We start from the raw sequence: 18998 nt of genomic DNA on the forward strand, positions 1-18998 counted from the left end.
AGAGCCCTCATGGGAAGGGCTCTTCTGCTTCCACTCTGCCCTCCTTCACTTGCCAGAAAGTTCCTTCGGCTAGGCCCAGACTCTGCCTGCCTCGGGCCAGGACATACAATTCCTTCCACCTGGAATCCTTTGCCTTCCATTGTCTCTAATCTCAATCTTAGCTAAAACATCATTTCCACCATCTGAACTTAATCAAAAAGGGTACTGTGCATGCTCTCGCTCTCTCTCTCTCTCTCTCTCTCTCTCTCTCTCTCTCTCTCTCTCTCTCTCTCTCATTGTGTTTGGAGGTGGTCAAATTCAGGATCTCATGCATGCAAGCCAAATGTTTTACCTAGCCCTATGCATATTTTCTTGTTGAAATCCTGGGTTAAACCCCAATCCCTGAAAAAGAAAAAAAATTCATAAAATCATAAGATCATCAAAAAAAAAAGTATTTTTCCAATATCTCACATGACTCCTTCATTTTCAGAAAATACCTTCACAATTTCTTGTTATTTTTCTTTTCTCTTTGTTTTTTGTTTGTTTGTTTGTTTGTTTGTGGGGGGGAACACATCCAGTGATATTCAGGGGTTATTCCTGGCTCTGCACTCAGCAGCTACCCCTGGTGGTGTTCAGGGGACCATATGGGATGCCGAGGATTTAACCCAGGTTGGCCTCGTGCAAGGCAAAAGCTTAACCTGCAGTATTATTCTCTGGCCCCTCTTATTAATTTTTTTTTATCTTGAATGTCTGAGGTTTTTGTGTACTTAAGAGATGGGAGTGTCTGCTTCTGTAGTCCTGTCTTTCTTGCTGTTTTAACAACCACAAAGCCCATACGTAGATGTATATAACAGGAACATTGGCTTTGTAGATAGAGTTCCATTAATTGCTTGTTAAAATATTAAATGAACAAGTGATATAAGGGTCCGGACACTTCCCTAGTCTGTTTTTAGAAAAGGGAGTAGGAAGGATCTTTCCTTTCCTCTCTCTCCATTCTTGGTGGTACCCTTAGTCTGAAGGTGGGCAGTGGAAGAGCTAAGAGAAAAGAGGACTATGGGAATGGCAGCTCTCTGGGCGGTCATCTGGATATAGTCAGTTGCTCTAATGAAATTACTTCTCCCTTTACTCTTCTCTGGCACTCTTTTATTGTACCCCCTTCCTTTGAAGCACTTGTTTTCAGTTCTATGACCAGGGGTCGCACACTCCTACTTCCTGTGCTTTCTCACACCTTATGTTGGCTTCTGGGATTCCAAACAGCAGAGTTTCTGGAGTAAGTACTAAGCCATATGGGGAAATGTCAGGGATTGAACTTATGGCCTCAGGGCCTCCAACTTGTGAATTCAGTGCTCTATAACCTAGCTGTCCAGGGACCCCCGTCATCAGGGTGTTCACTACTTTTGCTGTTAGTTGTTGTTGGGGACCGTGCGTGATGCTGGGGAAATCAGACAAGCTCTTTTTGTTGTTGTTGTTTTATTTTCTTGTTACTGTTGTTTCTGCAATTACTCTGCTCATGGGGCAGGATCATTTTCTTTTTCTTTTTGGGTCACACCTGGCGATGCACAGGGGTCACTCCTGGCTCATGCACTCAGAAATCACTCCTGGCGGTGCTCAGGGGACCATATGGGATGCTGGGATTCGAACCCGGGTCGGCCGTGTGCAAGGCAGACGCCCTACCCGCTGGGCTATCGCTCCAGCCCAAGGGGCAGGATCATTTTAGGCAATGCTCACATGTCCCACATAGTGGTTGGGGCAGGAAGCAGTGGGGTGGGGGGCGGTGTGCAGAGGGGGGAAGGCAGCTCTGGGGAGCAAACCCAGAGCCTCAGAGGTGCAAAACCTGTGCTTTTTTTTATTCTAAGCACATCCTTGACTTCTTCAGAAAGCCATAGACACTCCCCGGGTGACCAAACAGACTGTCTGTGGCAACGCTGTCCTCCATGGTAGCCTCTAGTCACAAGGACTCTTTCAATTTGTTTGGGGAGAGTGGAATGGTACAAAGGTGAAGGTACTGGCCTTACTCCTGGCCGACCCCAGTTCGATTGTCAGCACCAGCGTGTCCAGCTGTGGCCCCTGAGCACAGAGCCAAGACTAAATACAGCGTGTGCCACATGTGGACCCAAACCCCCACCCCAATTTTGGGTTTGTTCTGGGTATCTGAAAAAATATCGAACCCAGGATCCTGTACACACAGGCAATACCTCAGCCTTTTAATGCATCTCACAGGCTCTAAATTGGTGAAACTTAAATCAAGGAGTAGGAGAGATAGTTAAAGGGTTAAGGAACTGCAGCCTTTTTATGTGGCCTATTCTACTTCGATCACCAGCCTCCCAAGTTCTCCTGAAATATCCCCAAGTGCGACCCTGTAGGCCCCTGAGACACGCTGAGTGTCCTGGATGATCCTTGGTCCCACAGGGCCTTGAACAGCTCTGCATCCCCAATTCCCTACACTTACCTGCCAGGCGGTTGGCCAAGAATTGCCAGGAGGGACACCAGACACACTGAGTGACACGTGGGAGACCCCCCTACTTCCTGTGAGATTAAATTAAATGAGTATTTCAGTATATCATTCTCCAAAATAAATGGAATTAAATTAACATCTCAGGGACTGGAGTGATAGCACGGTGGTGGGGCGTTTGTCTTGCACACGGCCAACCTGGGTTCAATTCCCAGCATCCCATATGGCCCCCTGAGTGCCGCCAGGGGTGATTCCTGAGTGCAGAGTCAGGAGTGACCCCTGTGCATCACCGGGTATGACCCAAAAAGAAAAAAAAATAACATCTCAGTAAACGGTCTCATTTTAAATGCTCTATGGTCAGTTGCATCTACTGGGCAGTGTCAAGGTTGAACATTTCCACAGTTACAGTAAGTTTTATTTAATAGTTCTGCTCTAGAACAAAAACTACCCTGTTCAGGAAAAAAAAGGAAGAAAAACAGCTCTCCACAGGATTGAAAAAGAAAGCCTTCTTTCCCTTCCACTTTCAAATTAGGTGTTTCAGCAAATTAGGTGTTGCAGCAAAACTATAACCAATGCTTTTGACCTGTTACATAAGGTAAGTCCTGGGCCGGGGCTGGAGGAATAGCACAGCGGGTAGGGCGTTTGCCTTCCACGCGGCCGACCCGGGTTCGAATTCCAGCATCCCATATGGTCCCCTGAGCACCGCCAGGGGTAATTCCTGAGTGCATGAGCCAGGAGTAACCCCTGTGCATCGCCGGGTGTGACCCAAAAAGCAAAAAAAAAAAAAAAAAAAGGTAAGTCCTGGGCCAGAAAGAAAAGAAGGGTTAAGGCTCTTGTCATGCACAAGATCTACCCAAGTTCAATCCCTGGCACCATATATGGTTGCCTGAGCACCACCAAGAGTAATTCCTGAACCCAGCGCCAGGAGTAACCTCTGAGCGCGCGCGCGCGCGCGCACACACACACACACACACACACACACACACGTTTAGGTGTTGCAGCTAAGTGCTTATCCTCTGTAAATAGGATTCCTAAGTGTTTCGAACTAGGGCTGTTCTGAAGACCATGTTCCGGCCCTTGGTCCTTATCTCTCGGTGAATGGTAGCCATCATCGTTATTGGTTGAAAGTCAAATGGTTAAGAACAAGCCATGTCTCTGGCTTTCAGGCTTCTCACCTCTGACATGTTAAAATAAAGGGTTAAGGACTTACTTTGCACACAACCCACCGGGGTTCAATCGTGGCACTTCATATGATCCCCTGAGCATCATTGAGAGTTATCTCAGTACAGTTGAGTCCCTAAAACAACAACAACAGCAACAACAAAACAGACAGGAGCCGGCCTGGTTCAATTCCCAGCACCATGCAGGGTCCCCCAAGCACTTCTAGAGGTCACTTCCTAAACACAGAGCCAGGAAGAGGCCCTGAGAACCTGTAGGTGTGACCCCAACCCCAAGAATCCCTCCACAATGCTGGAAATGACTTTTTATATCCCACTAGGGATTATAGAAAATATATTGTAAAAGGGGGGTTAGCACAAAGATGAACAAGTAAATATCCAGTGTACCCAAACTGTTATTTCTTCTCTTTATTGTAGTGTGACATAACAAACTCGAGTTTCTCATAATCCCCCTACAAAATTGCATTCTAGCTACTAAGAATTCTAGGTATGTGTGTCTGGAGCTGTGTGGATGTGGTCCATAAAATTGACTATTTGACACTTTGATTTGGTGCTGCCGAGGGCTGTAAACTATATTGTTAGTCTGTCCTTAAATTCCCCTTTGTTACACCCATGTCTTATTTTTTTATTTGTTTGTTTTTTGTGGTCGGGCATTGCTCCCAATGGGGCACAAGGAGACTTGCAATGTGAGGATTGAACCTGGGCCTCCTACATGCAAAGCGTAAACTCAGCCTATTGAGCTATCTCTCTAGCCCACACCCACATTTCTGAGATCTCTGTCTCCTCACTCAGCCAAGAAGTAGCTAAGTAGCTCGTGACACATGCTCCATCTCAGAATTCTACTTTCCCAAACATATTTACACACACACATACATGCACATGTATGTATGTGCACATACACATCTTAATTCAACTTTCTGAATTGCCTCATTTTAAAAGTTTGACCTGAAAATGCATTCCTCTAATAACTCCTGGAAATTCTGCTGGTTCTGTTTTCTTCCAAATTTTAGGCTAATTTCTCTCAGGCAACCAAGTTCTAAACAGGATATGTATGTTTGTATTTGAAGAGCTGAGACTAGGAAAAGGAGGGTGGAAGATGATGCTTACCTACTGTCAAACTAAAAACAAGGGGCTAGACTGATAGTATTTGCCTTGCACGCATCTGACCTGGGTTAGATCCCCAGCATCCCATATGCCCCTATCCCCCGAGCCTGTCATGAGGGATCCCTGAATGTGGAGCCAGGAGTAAGCATCCCAGAGGCAGCCCCAAAACAAAACAAAAGAAGGGTGGGGGGAGTGTGAGGCAGAAGAAGTGTGAGGCTCTCACACTGCTAAACACCCACCATTTATTGACATCGTTCCAAAGGTTTGATTGTTTCTTTATTACAGACTTTCCTTTTTCTTATTTTTAAATTCAAAATAATATTTGCGCGTGGTGAAAGTGCCATGCAGTTTAAAGCGTACAAAATATGAGTGTCTTTTCTCTTTTTGGATGAACACATGAATATTTCATACAAGGAATTAATTTTCCCTCCACAAATATTTGCTATTTTCTACTGACAGAGTCTGTCTTTGACCAAACTTTAGTGAATGTATTTTCATACCAAAAGTGTATATGGCTTGTGTCAAAAATTCGTTATTTTTTTGTTTTTCATTTTCTCCTTCTTGCCTTTTTTTTTTCCTTTTTTTTTTTTCCCTTTTTGGGTCACACCCGGCGATGCACAGCGGTTACTCCTGGCTCTGCACTCAGGAATTATTAGTCCTGGCGGTGCTCAGGATACTGGGAATCGAACCGGGTCAGCCGCGTGCAAGGCAAACGCCCTACCCGCTATGCTATTGCTGTAGGTCCTTCCTCTTGCATTTTTCACTGATGTTGGTGGTAAAATGGCGAGGTCCCGACCCTGAGTGATGATACAGCAGGTAGGGTGCTTGCACACGGCTGAGGGGGGGTTTGATCCCCAGCACTCCAACCGGTCCCTCAAGTTGGCCAGAAGAAGTGATCCCTGAGATGCAACTTCAACCACGGGAACTTTGGGACGTGCCTGTTAAGGTGACAGGCACGGGGGTGGGAAATATGGAAACACAGGTGCAGGAAAGTTGACACTGGTGGTGGGATTGGTGTTGAAATAGTCTATATCTAAAACTCAAATGTTATCAATAACTCTGTAAGTCACAGTTTTTTAATTAAATGAAAATTAACAAAAAGTATCAAGAGTCTGGAGCTATAGCACAGCTGGTAAGGCTCTTGACCAGGGTGCAATCCCTGGCATTCCCTATGGTCCCCGAGCACCACCAGGAGTGAACCCTGAGTGCAGAGTCAAAGCCAAACGCCCAGCACCACTCGGTGTGTTCCAAACACACACGCACGCACGAACATTCACACACGCGCACACACACACACACACACACACACACACACACACACACACACACACACTGCGGGGTAGGGAGTGCTGCATTCATGCATAGCTACGGCTTTTTTTTCGTGGTGGTGCTTGTGGGGATCACACATCAGGTGGCAGTGCTCGCTCGCTCAGCACAGCTCTCGTTCAGAGCCACCCATGTTTTGCAGAAACGCTTGCAAGCACGCTGGCGGGAGTCGCACCTTTTCACCAGTGCGCCTGGGTCCCAGTGGGGCTTGCACATGCGCCCTCCTGCGCTTGCCCTTAGTCATTACGGTGCTCCCCTACCTCTTAGATGCAGTGCTGGTGTGTCCATCCGCCAGGCTGCGTTGTGGCTGAGCAAGGCCAGAAGAGTCCTGCCTCAAACTTTTCCTCTCTTTTTTTGGTTTGGTTTTGTTTTGGGGTCACCTCTGGGGATGCTCAGGGCTTACTCCTGACTCCACATTCAGTGCTCTCTCCTGGCAGGCTGGGGGGTGGGGGTGGGACCACATGGGATGCTGGGGATCAAACCCAGGTCAGCTCGCAGCCCTTGTCAGCCTAGACATTCACCTTGCGGCCTCGCAGTGTCACAGGGAAAGGAAAACATCCGTGCAGCCCTTGTCCTAGATCTTTCTACCAGACAGAAGGCGCCCGCACCAGAATGAGTAGTTTTGCATAGCAAAGAGGCAGTTTGGGAGATCAGGAAGAATTTGAGTGACAGGAATGCTTAGGTAAGAGAAAAGACAAATTAATTAACTTGTCATCTCCTCCTTCCTAGAATGAGCACAAAAAAGATTCTTGCATAACACAGACTTGTTTCCCAGGGTGCCTAGCAGCCCCCCCACTTTCGGCCTTCTCTTTGTGCTCCAGTTCTGGGTTCTGGGGCTCCTTGTCCATTAACAGTACTCACCGATGGCACGCGGGGTGTCCGAGGAACATTTAGCAATACTGAACAATTTATTTTACTTGCGAACGCATACGTCTATAGATCTCAGCGAGATGTATGGAGGGCATGCAGGGCTCCCTCGATTGGCAAATAGATGAGCACGATACAAGGAATGTGAAGACTTTTATACAATTATGGAAGAAATTCGAATTGAAATTTTTGAAGAGGGTTTTGGGTCACACCTGGTGGTGCTCAGGGGTTCATTTCAGAGGTGCCCAGAAAACCTTGCAGTGCTTCCTACAAAGCACGCGCTCCAGACGCTTTAACTGTCTCCTAACACTCAAAACATAACTTCTTTTCTTTCTTCTTTTCTTCCTTGTATTTTGGGTGACGCCCAGCATTACTCAGGGCTGACTCCTGACTGCCCTCAGGAATCACTCCTGGTAGAGCTCGGGGGAATCCTATGAGGTGTTGGGGATCCATCCCCCAATCAGCTGCACGTAAGCCAAGTGTGTGACCCACTCTCCTAATCTCTCCAGCCCCAAATAACTTTTTTTTTTTTTTGCTTTTTGGGACACACCCAGCGATGCTCAGGGGTTACTCCTGGCTTTGCACTCAGGAATTACTCCTGGCGGTGCTTGGGGGACCATATGGGATGCCGGGGATCGAACCCGGGTCAGCCGCGTGCAAGGCAAACGCCCTACCCGCTGTGCTATCGCTCCGGTCCCCCAAATAACTTTTTTAATGTGAAAAGTAGTTTGGGGTTGAGGGAGGCGTGGGGAAACAAGCTAAGAGAGCTGAGTACATGGTTTTCATGTAAGAATTAGGGGTTATCCTCGGCACAGCCTCTGAGCACAAGCTATGAGCAGCTCCATCTCCTAGCACTGAACCAGTTGTGGCCCCAAATTGAAATAAAGAAACAAAAATATTTAGGCCATGTGCCAGGGAGATAGCTTAATAGGTGGTGCCCTGGGTTCAATCCCTGGTACCCCACAGCCCTCCAGTAGTTCCAGAGCACCACTGGGTGTCTCTTCCCCCTATCACCCTATCCCAAATACTTTTATCCTCCTACAGGAGTTTAGATCGCCAGCTTTGCCAGCATATGGTTGCAAGCTCACAACTGCCACAACCAATGGATATAAGAGGGTTTGTTTTTTTTTCCCCTCTTTGTCCAAAGGACATTTTTCCTCTGAGCACTACAGAGGCAGAAGCGGCTCTTTTGCAATGCCTTGTGTGGCCCTCGTATAAACAAGTAAATAAAAATCTACCACAAATGGGCTCCTGAATGGCCATGATCTCAGAAGTACACAAACCAGTCTCGGAACCTAGGGCTTTTGACAGAAATGCATCTGGACTGAGCAGTAAACTACAGTGCCATGCCACCCCAGGTGGGAAAAGGTCTCTGTCCCTTCCCCCAGCGGTGCAGTGGCTGCCACCTTTTCAGAGCCTACTGGACAGCCAGGTATGAGATGGCAGTGATGAGACACAAGGGGCCTCGACAGATGGGGGGTGGAATCTGCCCTTCTCTTCGCCCTACGAAGCTCTGAGTTGCCACCCACAAAAAGCTCCTCTGGCTCCTAAATGGCCGTGATCCCAGAGGCACACAAACCAATCTCGGAACCCAGAGACTTTTGGCGGAAATCCCTCCAGACGTATTACTAAAATATCAGAAATCCAAAATCAGCTTTGCAGCTGCACAACATCATATGCTCTTCATAATCAGAAATAGAAAACAAATTATCTAATGATGCCTTTTCAGCAGGTCTGATTGTTGGGGAAAATTCCAAATAATAATGGTGGGTCATTTGTCGAAATATTGAATGTAAACAAAGTGGAGAGAGAGTAAAGTGGAAATCATCTGCTACACAGGCAAGGGGAGAGTGGGATGGGGGTTATATTGGGGTTCTTGGTTGTGGAAAATGTGCACTGGTGAAGGGATGGGTGTTTGATCATTGTATGACCAAGACTTAAGCTGGAAAGCTTTGTAACTGTTCTCATAGTTATTCAATTAAAAAAAAAAAAACTACCACAAATTGGGCCCCGAAGATTGTTCAGTGGCTAAAAGTGGCTCTCTTTAAGCATGAGTTGATGAGTTAGATCTCTGGTGTCATCCACATGTGGAAGCTTTGCTGTCTGTAAGAATATTCATAGCAATTTAATTCATAGTAGTGAAATGTTCATAAAATAAGGAGAGGGTCGGCAGGAGGAAAACTGGGTACATTAGTGGTGGGAAATGTACACTGGTGAAGGGACAAGTGTTGGTACATTGTAATACTGAAACCCAGTCATGAACAAGTTTGTGACTGTATTTCATGGTGATTCAGTTAAATAAATTAATTTTAAAAATTAAAATTGGGGCCTGAGCGATTCTAAGTGGGTGGAGCATCTGCCTTGCATGCAGTCGAACTGGGTTCCATCCCCAGCATCCCATGTAGTCCACTAAGCACCACCAGGATTAATTCCTGAGTGCAGAGCCAGGAGTAATCCCAAGCATCGAAGGGTGTGACCCCCCCCAAAGAAAATATTCTAAATTAAAAAAAGAGCCTAGATGAATAAACTATGATACACCAGAAATGGAATGTTACACCACAATAAGAAGTGTCACGGCTACGTGGAATAGTGTGATGAGCATTGTAAATATTATGGTGTTCAAAAAGTAGTTCAGTAACAAAATCCATCTGTATGATTATATTTATATGAAGTTCAAGAATAGGCTGGACTGAAAAGTAACTGCCAGGTCAGAATAATGATTGCCATAGGGTACTGACTAGAAAGGAGCAAAAGGAACTCTTTTGGGTGTTGGGAATATTTTATGTATCGCTCTGGATGGTGAGTGGCAAAGTACAAGCACATACAAAAATTTATTAACTGAGGGCTGGAGAGATAGTCCAGTGGGTAGGACGGTGACCTTGCTCGTGTCTAACCTGGTGTTAATCCCCATCATTCCATAAGGTCTCCAAAGTACTGCCAGGAGTAAATCCTGAGTACAGAGCTAAGAGTGACCCCTGAGCGTGAATGGGTGTGACCCAAAAGTTAAAAGAAAAAAAATAATTAACTGGAAAGTTAAAATTAATGGACTCAACTAAATGCATGTTTTAGCTTTCAAAAGTATACTGGCAAAAGTTACTCCTGGCAGTGCTTAGGGGACCATATGTGGTAATAGGGATCTAGTGGGTTAGCCGCTTGCAGACAACACCTAATTCTTTTTTTTCTTTGAATTTTTTTTTCTTTTAATGAATTTTTATTTTAATGTCGCGACTGCTGACATCTTACAGCCTAGTTCTCCCTCTCAGAGAACCTGGTTAGTTACCGAGAGTTTCCTGCCCACATGGGAGAGCCTGGCAAACTCCCTGTGGTGTATTCATATGCCAAAACCAGTAACAATGATGGGTCTCATTCCCCTGACCCTGAAAGAGCCTCCAATGTGGCACTGTTGAGAAGTACGAGTAAAGAGAAGCTTCTAAAATCTCAGGGCTTGGGAGGGGAAGGGTTTCTGTCCCTTGGCCTTTTCCTTCCTGCGACAGCATGTCAACCGCCACCGTTTAGAATCAGTTGGACAGAGAGGTAGGAGTTTGCACTGATGGGACAGGATGCATGGGGAATCTTGCAATGGGGGAGGCAGGACCAGCCCTGCCTCCTGCCCAAATGAGACCCCGAGCGGTTGCCCATGGACAGCTCCTCCGCTCCTAAACAGTCATGATCCCAGTGCCACAGAAACCAATCTCAGAATGCAGTGGCTGCTGGCAGAAATTCCTCTGGACTTAATACCAGAATTCCAAATCTGGGCGGCCGCTACACGACCGTGCAACATCATATGCTCTTTGTTACCAACAATAGGAAACATACAATCTAAAGATGTCATTCCAACAGGTCTGACTATTGGGGGTAAAACACCAAATAATGATCGTGAGTTTCCTGTAGAAAATTGAATGTAATCAAAGTAAGGAAAGAGTAAAGTGCTAATCATCTGCCACACAGGCAGAGGGGAAGTGGGAGGGGTGTTATGCTGGGGTAATTGGAGGTGGAACATGCGCACTGGTGAAGGGATGGGTGTTTGAGCATAGTATGACTGAGACTCAATCCTAAAAGCCCTGTAAACTGTTCTCACTGTGACTCAATTAAAAAACAAACAAACAAACAAAGCAAAAAAATAAAAACTATACTGACCCATAGAGAGAATAAAAAGGTTAAAGTAAAAATAAATAAATAAATAAAATCTCAGGGCTAGGACGAATGGAGACGTTACTGAGATCACTCGAGAAAATCGACGATCAAAGGGATAATGATGATGATGATGATGATGATGATGAATGAATGAATCATCGTGAGATACATTTACAGACTTATAGACTTTCATGATTGCGTTTCAGTCAAACAATGTTCAAGTACCCATCCCTCCACCAGTGCCCATTCTTCATCCCCAAAGTTCCCAGTATCCCTCCCCTCTCCCACCTCTCCCCACCTCCTGACTCTGTGGCAGGCACAATCCCTCTTACTCTGTCCTTTTGGGTGCAGCACCTTACTCTTTGTATTATTGCATCTCCAGCCCCTGTGTAAGATTTCTTAAACTTCACTGATGTTCAGACTCACTAAGGGAATTTTTAAAAACAGCAGCAACATACATCTTAACCAAGATTCCTTAACGAAAGAGTTTTGGAATTTTTGTTTTTAATGAGTTGTAGGTCATTATTTATCTGACAATTTGGAAAAGAATAGATGATAATATGGAAAGAGTGTGGCTTTTGACATTAACTTGATTGGTTTTAGTTCTCACATGCTTCCTGTGACCATTAACCTTTCTGAGCTTTGATTAGTAGAAGGAGTAGTAGCTACTCAGAAATTAGGCATGAGAGTCAGAAATAATTTACCTTAGAATCCAAGTGTATAATACACTTTCAGCAAATTGTCACATGCTTGTTCTTTTATGCTCATTTTGGTGTTAATTTTACCATTTCTTAGAAATCAGTCTGAAAAGTGGTGTAGCTTTCCTGCCTTAAAACAAGATCCTGGGTTTTTTACCCTGGAGAAGCCTGTGTTTTCTTTTCAATATATATTTATTTTACACTTCTCTAAATTTCTTTAAAAAGCATTTTGCTTTAAAATTAAAACATGGACTGGAGTGATAATACAGTGGTTAGGACTCTTATCTTGCATGTGGCTGATCTGGGTTTGATCCTCATCTCCCATATGGTCCCTGGAACCAGCCCAGTGTGACTGCTGTGTGCCAAGCCAGAAGGAAGCCCTGAACACTGCAGGGTGTAGCGCCCCCCACCCCCGAACAAAACAAAACCAAACCCGAAACAAAACAGTAAAACAAGATCCTGAATGTATATCAAAATATATCTGAGTAGAATCACCTTATTATCCATTCGGTACACATGATACTCTTTAAAACCATAGGAGCATTTTTTTGTTTTTGTTTTTGGGTCACACCCAGTGATGCACAGGGGTTACTCCTGGCTCATGTACTCAGGAATTACTCCTGGCAGTGCTCAGGGGACCATATGGGATGCTGGGAATCGAACCCGGGTCAGCTACGTGCAAGGCAAATGCCCTATCTGCTGTGCTATCACTCCAGCCCCACCATTGGAGCATACTAGGGTTTGAGAATCTTGACCTGGTTTCACTTATGTCGGCTTTTGCTTTCTCTTTTTCTTCTTTCTAGCCAATTGACCAGCTGTCCCTTCAAAATGAAAGAGCCAGCCTTATAAAAACTGTGTATAAAATGTAAAGTTGATTTGCAAACTCAGTTTCTGTGATTGAGTTTTACTTGGGTGTTAAGATATTTTACTTCCTCAAGAGCATTTTGTTTAATCCCTTATTATCAGGGGTTTTATTGATGGTTCTTATAATTTAACAAGTATTTTTATTGTGGCCCTTCTCAGAGAACCCAGCAAGTTACGGAGAGTATCTTGCCCACACGGCAGAGCCTGGCAAGCTACCCGTGGCGGATTCAATATGCCAAACACAGTAACAAGTCTCACCATGGAGACGTTACTGGTGCCTGCTCGAGCTAATCGATGAGCAACGGGATGACAGTGCTACAGTGATACAGTGATACTGAGAGCCCAGGGCAGTAACTCAATGGGCTGAGCAGATTCTTTGCATGTAGGGTGCCAAGGTCCCATCCACTGCACAACATGGTCCCTGGAGCATCACTGGGACACATCCAGCTCTGAGCCAGGAGTAGCCCCTAAGCAATACCAAGTGTGGCCCAGACATGACCCCCACCCCCCAAAAAGCATTCAAAAATAGAACAGTCTTCTCTCCAGACTGGGAGAAGAGGAATTAAAATGAGCTGACCATATAAACAAGCTGGAATCTGTTTCTTTTTTCTTTGGGCATCAAAGAACCACAAATGTTAATTATGTATACATATACATATATATGTGTATATATATACATATATATATTTGTTTTTATTTTTGTTTGGGGGCCACAGCTGGTGTGCTTGCCATTTGGAGGCCACTCCCAGTGGTGCCAGGGATCAAAGCCGGGCCTCCTGCATGCAAAGCATCTGCTCCACCAGCCAAGCTACCTCTCTGCCCCCCAAATGTTTATTTAAAATAAACATTTTAAGCATCAGGGCTGGAGAGATCGCTCAGTGGGCTGAGCAGTCACTTTGCATGCAAGAGGGCCCCAAATCAGCCCGCAGTACGTCTGGGTTCCTTGAGCACCACTTGAAGTCATCCCCTGAAGACTAAGCCAAAAGTAGCCCCTGGGCACCTTTGGGTATGGGCCCCAAACCAAAATAAAATAAAGTGAAACGATAGTTATCATTAGGGCTGGGAGACGGCGCACAGGTGTCAGCACATCCTTTGCTTGCTGGGCTTCACAGCGCTGCCAGGAGAGGCCCTGGGAGCACTGTCGGTTGTTGCTCCCTCCCCCTCATCCCCAACAAATTAGACATGAAATAGCATTTGATTGTAGAAGACTTACTTTTATTTGCAGGCTAATAAAAAAATATTAAATTAAACTTACCTAGCTATATCATATCCTATTGTTCTCTATATCTAATCTATAAGTTAAGGCCTTCTGTAGGAAGACTGATCAGTTGTTTAGAGCTTCTCTGAAAGAACTACGGAAGGACGTGCTAAATTTCCAATAAAGCAAATCTAGACTGAAGGAGAACAGTAAAGGGAAGTAAACACTGGGACTTTGAGGGGAGGCAGGAGGGATGGCAGGTGGGAAACTTTTAGTTCTTTAAAACTTTTAGTTCTTTGGGGCTGGAGTGATAGCATAGAGGGTAGGGCGTTTGCCTTGCACGTGGCTGACCTGGGTTCAATTCCCAGCACCCCATATGGTCCCCTGAGCACTGCCAGGAGTAATTCCTGAATGCAGAGCCAGAAGTGTGACCCAAAAAGAAAAAAAAAAAAAGAACTTTTAGTTCTTTAGTTCTCTTCAGCTCCTGGAGTTGTTAAATATGCTGACCAGGGCACCAAAGTGATCGTTCAGCGGGTAGGGCATTTGCCTTGCACGCAGCTGACCTGGGTTGGATCCCGGCATCCCATATGGCCCCCGAGGCATCACCAGGAGTAATTTCTGAGTGTAGAGGTGGGAGTAACGTCTGAGCATCACTGGTGTGATCCAAAAAGCCGTATATGTTTATTGGATATTTTTAATTGAGTTGGGTCCCATCCAAAGTTTTATATTGAAGACCTATCATCTAGTTCCTCAGAAATGACTATAGCCAGAGATCAAAAGTTTTCATTTGTTTTGGCTTGGGGCCACCCCTGGTGATCAGGGGTATCGACCTGAGCTTTGTTGTCAGGACTGACCCCTAGGGATACTCAGGATAGTATATGGTGCTGCCAATTTGAACTGAAGTAGGCTCAGAGAAGGAGAAAAGGGAAGTTATAACATGAAAATGTCCTACTTGATCGCTTCATTTCCAACTACATAACAAAAAGAAATGCTCTTTCTTCAAATTCTGGACTTTTGGGGCCACAATACCCGGCAGTGTCCAGAGGCTATTTCTGGCTCTGCACTCAGGGATCATTCCTGGTGGGCTCAGAGGACCATCTGAGATGCCAGGGATCAAATCTGGGTTGGCCATGTGCAAGACCAGCTCCTCACCCACTGTTCTCTCTCTCCAGCTCCCAAATTCTCTACATGGAAGTACTCAGTTATGTGTATTTATCAAGTTTGCTTTTTAGCATAAATGGTATTACTCTGTACACGTCTCAATCAACAGTGTTTCTTGGAGATCTAACTTATGTATGACAAGTGTTTTTTTTTAAATATTCTGTATCATTAAAATGTGTCATATTCTGTACCATTAAAATGCTAAACATATATTCCTTGAAGCATCAATACACCGCCACAAATCCCCAAGCAGTTCTTTTGGCATTTGGGTGGAGACTCACCCAGAGGTGCTCAGGGACTGCTTCTAGCTCTAGTTCCATACTCAGGAGTGACCCCTGCTGGTGCCTGGAAGACCATGTGCAGTGCTGGGGATTGGAACTGGCAGCTTGCAAATCACCATTTCCTTCCTTTCTGCCTTCCTTCTCTTCTTCCTTTTATACTTTCTGTTCATTTGTTCGTTTTTTTTTTTTCATTTGTTCGTTTTTGGACCACACCCAGTGGTGACAGGGGCTACTGCTGGCTCAGTGCTCAGACATCACTACTAGCTATGCTCAGGGGATTCAGTGCGTGTGATGGAATTCAGGCCTCCCTGCATGCAAAGACAAAGCTTATGGTGCCAGTCCTTGAGCTTATAGGCCCAACCCATCACTTGTCATTTTCTAGTTGTGACTTACTCCAGTAAGTTGTAAATGGTTCGCCAATGAAAGCATCATCTCTTATTTTCTTGGTACCCACTCTACAGAGTGGGATCTGCATATAGGAGCTTACTAATGCTCACGGAAACCTATTTAAGTAGAGGCAACCAACCTCCAGAATCCTTTGCCCTTGAAATTTCCCTGCCTCGTGTTCAAAGCACATTTTGAATCAGCCTTGAAACGGTGGGCCTAAGGCACTGTGTCATCTGGGGACTCTGAGCAGGAACTAATGAAAAATAATGCTCAGTTGATGTCACAAGTTATTCACCACTCAGACAGTGATGGTTTTTAGGGTGGATTGAAATGAGATTGTTTTCTTTTGCTGCAAGACATTCCGGAAATAGCCTGCCTCCTGAATTCTGGGAGGGGTGTGGGAGGGGGAAGGAATGAGTGAATTAATACTAAAGCTGGGATTTTCTCCCAACATTTTATTATAGACAATTTCTTTCTACTGAAAAGTTGAAAGACCCACACAGTGAACATTCCTACACCTACTACCTAAATTTAACTACTAACATTTAGCTCTATTGACCTTATCACATCTCTCTGCTTATCCATTTCACCAGCCTATTTGCCTCTTTATGGATCTTACTTTTTGTTTTGGGTTTTATTTTGTTGTTGTTATTTTTTGGGTTTGGCCACACGCTGGCTCTGTGTTCAGGTGTCACTCCGGGTGGGTGCTCAGGTGACCAGGTCAGCCATGCGCAAGACAAGAGTACCCACTGCTCTATTGCTCAGGTTCCTGGATTTTACTTTTTGAAACATCTCAAAGTACAGTGCAGATATTAGAATGCAGCACCTCCAAACTTTCAATGAGTTCACCATCAGCTATTTTTCATACACTTAAAATGTAATGTGTATAAATTAAAATTATGTTTAAAATTTAATTTTTTAAATTAGAAAATTCTAAAACCATTTTTATTGAGGGTTTACAATACTGTTGATCACACTTTTTATGATAGCATCATTCCAACACTACACCCGTCACCACTTCCCTTTGCCAATGTCCCAAAGACTCCTCCCAACCCTACACCCCATGTAAGCTCATTTCAATAGAAAAAAATCTTTCCATAACTTTGACCCACTTGTGTGGTTTTTTTATTTTTAAATTTTTTAAAAAACATTTTAATGAATCACCATGAGGTACAGTTACAGACTTACAAACTTTCGTGATTACGTTTCAGTCATACAATGATCGAGTACCCATCCCTCCACCAGTGCCCATTCTCCACCACCAATGTTCCCAGCATCCCTCCCACCACCACCACCCCGTCCTCCTCTTCTCTCCCCACCCCCCTGTCCCCACCCCAAGCCGACTGTGACTACTTGCTGTTCTCATTTTGCTTTTTTTTTTTAACCCCCACATATGGGAGATTTCTCTCTCTCTCTCTCCTCTCTTTGTTTTGTAGAGATAGTGAAACCAACACATATGGATGAATAGAGTTATCACTGTATCACTATATCACTGTCATCCTATTCGTCTATTTATTCGAGCAGGCACCAGTAACATCTCTAAAAATCCCTGAGATTTTTAGCAGCCTTTCCTTACTCGTCTTTCCCAATGACTAGAGGCTCTTTCAGGGTCAAGGGAATGAGACCTATCATTACTGTTTTTGCATATTGAATACGCCACTGGTAGCTTGCCAGGCTCTGCCCGTGCAGGCGGAATACTCTCAAGAGCTTGCAGGGCTCTCCGAGAGGTATATGTGTATATATACACCTCTCAGAGGATCAATCATACATATATGATTTATTGCCTACTGTCTGAACTCCATCAAATATGGTTGGTAATACCCTGAAATTTCACTAAATTATAAAACAAATAAGTTGATAAAGTTCTTTTCAAAAAACAATCTTTTTTTAGAAGCATCACTGTATCACTGTATCACTGTTATTCTGTTGCTCATCGATTTGCTCGAGTGCGCACCAGTAATTTTCCATTGTGAGACTTGTGAATAATTCTGCGTTAATGCATTTTAGAGGTTAAGTGAAATCCTCTAGATGTAAAATTTAGTAAGAGTGTCTTACTAAATTAAGACAGGGGTTAAGACAGTATTTAAAAGGGGAAATCTGAATAGACTTATAATAGTACAAAGTATGTTTTATTCTAAGAAGAAGAGGGCTTTAAGTGATAGTACAATGGGTCGGGTATTTGCCTTGCACAGGTTCGATCCCAGGCACCCTATAAGGTCCCCCAAGCCCACCAGGAATAATCCCTGAGTGCAGAACCAGGAGTAAATTAAATTGAAAACACACCATGTGTGGTCCTCAGACTCCCCCTCCCCCAAAAAGAATATTAGCTTTATGTTAGAAAATATTGTATTAGAGATATTGCTTCAGTGTCTGCATTAATAAGTGAAGGATTGTTAAAAAAACCTCTATGAATGGAAAAAACTAATTAGACATAGAACATTCAACATAAATGAGATGTTAATTCATTATTGAAAGTGTATAAAATTCCTTAGCAAGCTCAGAGGAAACATACCATTCTTAATCTAGTAGTTGGTAGTCGTAAGTGCCACAAGTGAGTGCCATACTCAGTGCTATGTGCTGAACTTTTGTCTTATCTTTTTTTTTTTTTTTTTGCATCACACCATGCGATGCTCAGGGGTTATTCCTGTTTCTGCACTCAGAAATTTCTCCTGCGGTGCTCAGGGGACCATATGGGATGCCAGAGATCAAACCCAGGTCAGCCACATGCAAGACAAATGCCCTACCTGCTGTACTATTGTTCCAGCCCCTCTGACCTCTATCTTTTAAAGAAGCTCGTGGAGGGCAAAGCGATAGTACAGTGGGTAAGGTTTTTGCTTTGTATGTGGCTGAGTCAGGTTCAATCCTCAACTCAATCCCTATCACTTGTATCACTTGTCATCCTATTGATCTTTGATTTGCTCGAGTGAGTGCCAGTAACATCTCCATTCGTCCCTGTCGCGTGCTAGTGTAGCCCAATGGTATCTGCTCACTCCAGGAACACGCAGAGCCTCAAACCGTTCGTTCCGGGTTTTGATGAAGAAGTCTGAACATCTCGTAGGTGGGTGGTCACACGGTCTTTTGACGTCCTGTGGAATCCAGTCGGTAACTGCTCTAGTCCAGCTGTCATCTCTCAATCACATTACGTGTCCAGCCCTTCTGATTTTTGATGTCTTGGCAAATGGGACATCGTCCCTGATTGTCGATGGAGGTCGGAACTGCGGATTCCTTCTCTCACTTGAGTGAAACGTGATACTCCAAGCATAGCTCTTTCAATTCCTCTTTGGGATACCCAAATAGCGTTCTCATCCTGAACCCAGGTCTCTGAAGCATATGTTAGTGCAGGAAGAATGGTGGAGTCAAAAAGATGTG

General features: G+C 44.5%; 1 protein-coding gene across 1 annotated transcript in view; it reads right to left on the reverse strand.

Moving 5' to 3' along the window:
* PP2D1 (protein phosphatase 2C like domain containing 1) overlaps positions 1 to 18998 on the reverse strand; it is a 48867-nt gene that overhangs the window by 22255 nt on the left and 7614 nt on the right. The window lies entirely within an intron of this gene.

This window comes from Sorex araneus, chromosome 4 (genome assembly GCF_027595985.1).
Source record: "Sorex araneus isolate mSorAra2 chromosome 4, mSorAra2.pri, whole genome shotgun sequence".
Taxonomy (NCBI): Eukaryota; Metazoa; Chordata; class Mammalia; order Eulipotyphla; family Soricidae; genus Sorex; species Sorex araneus.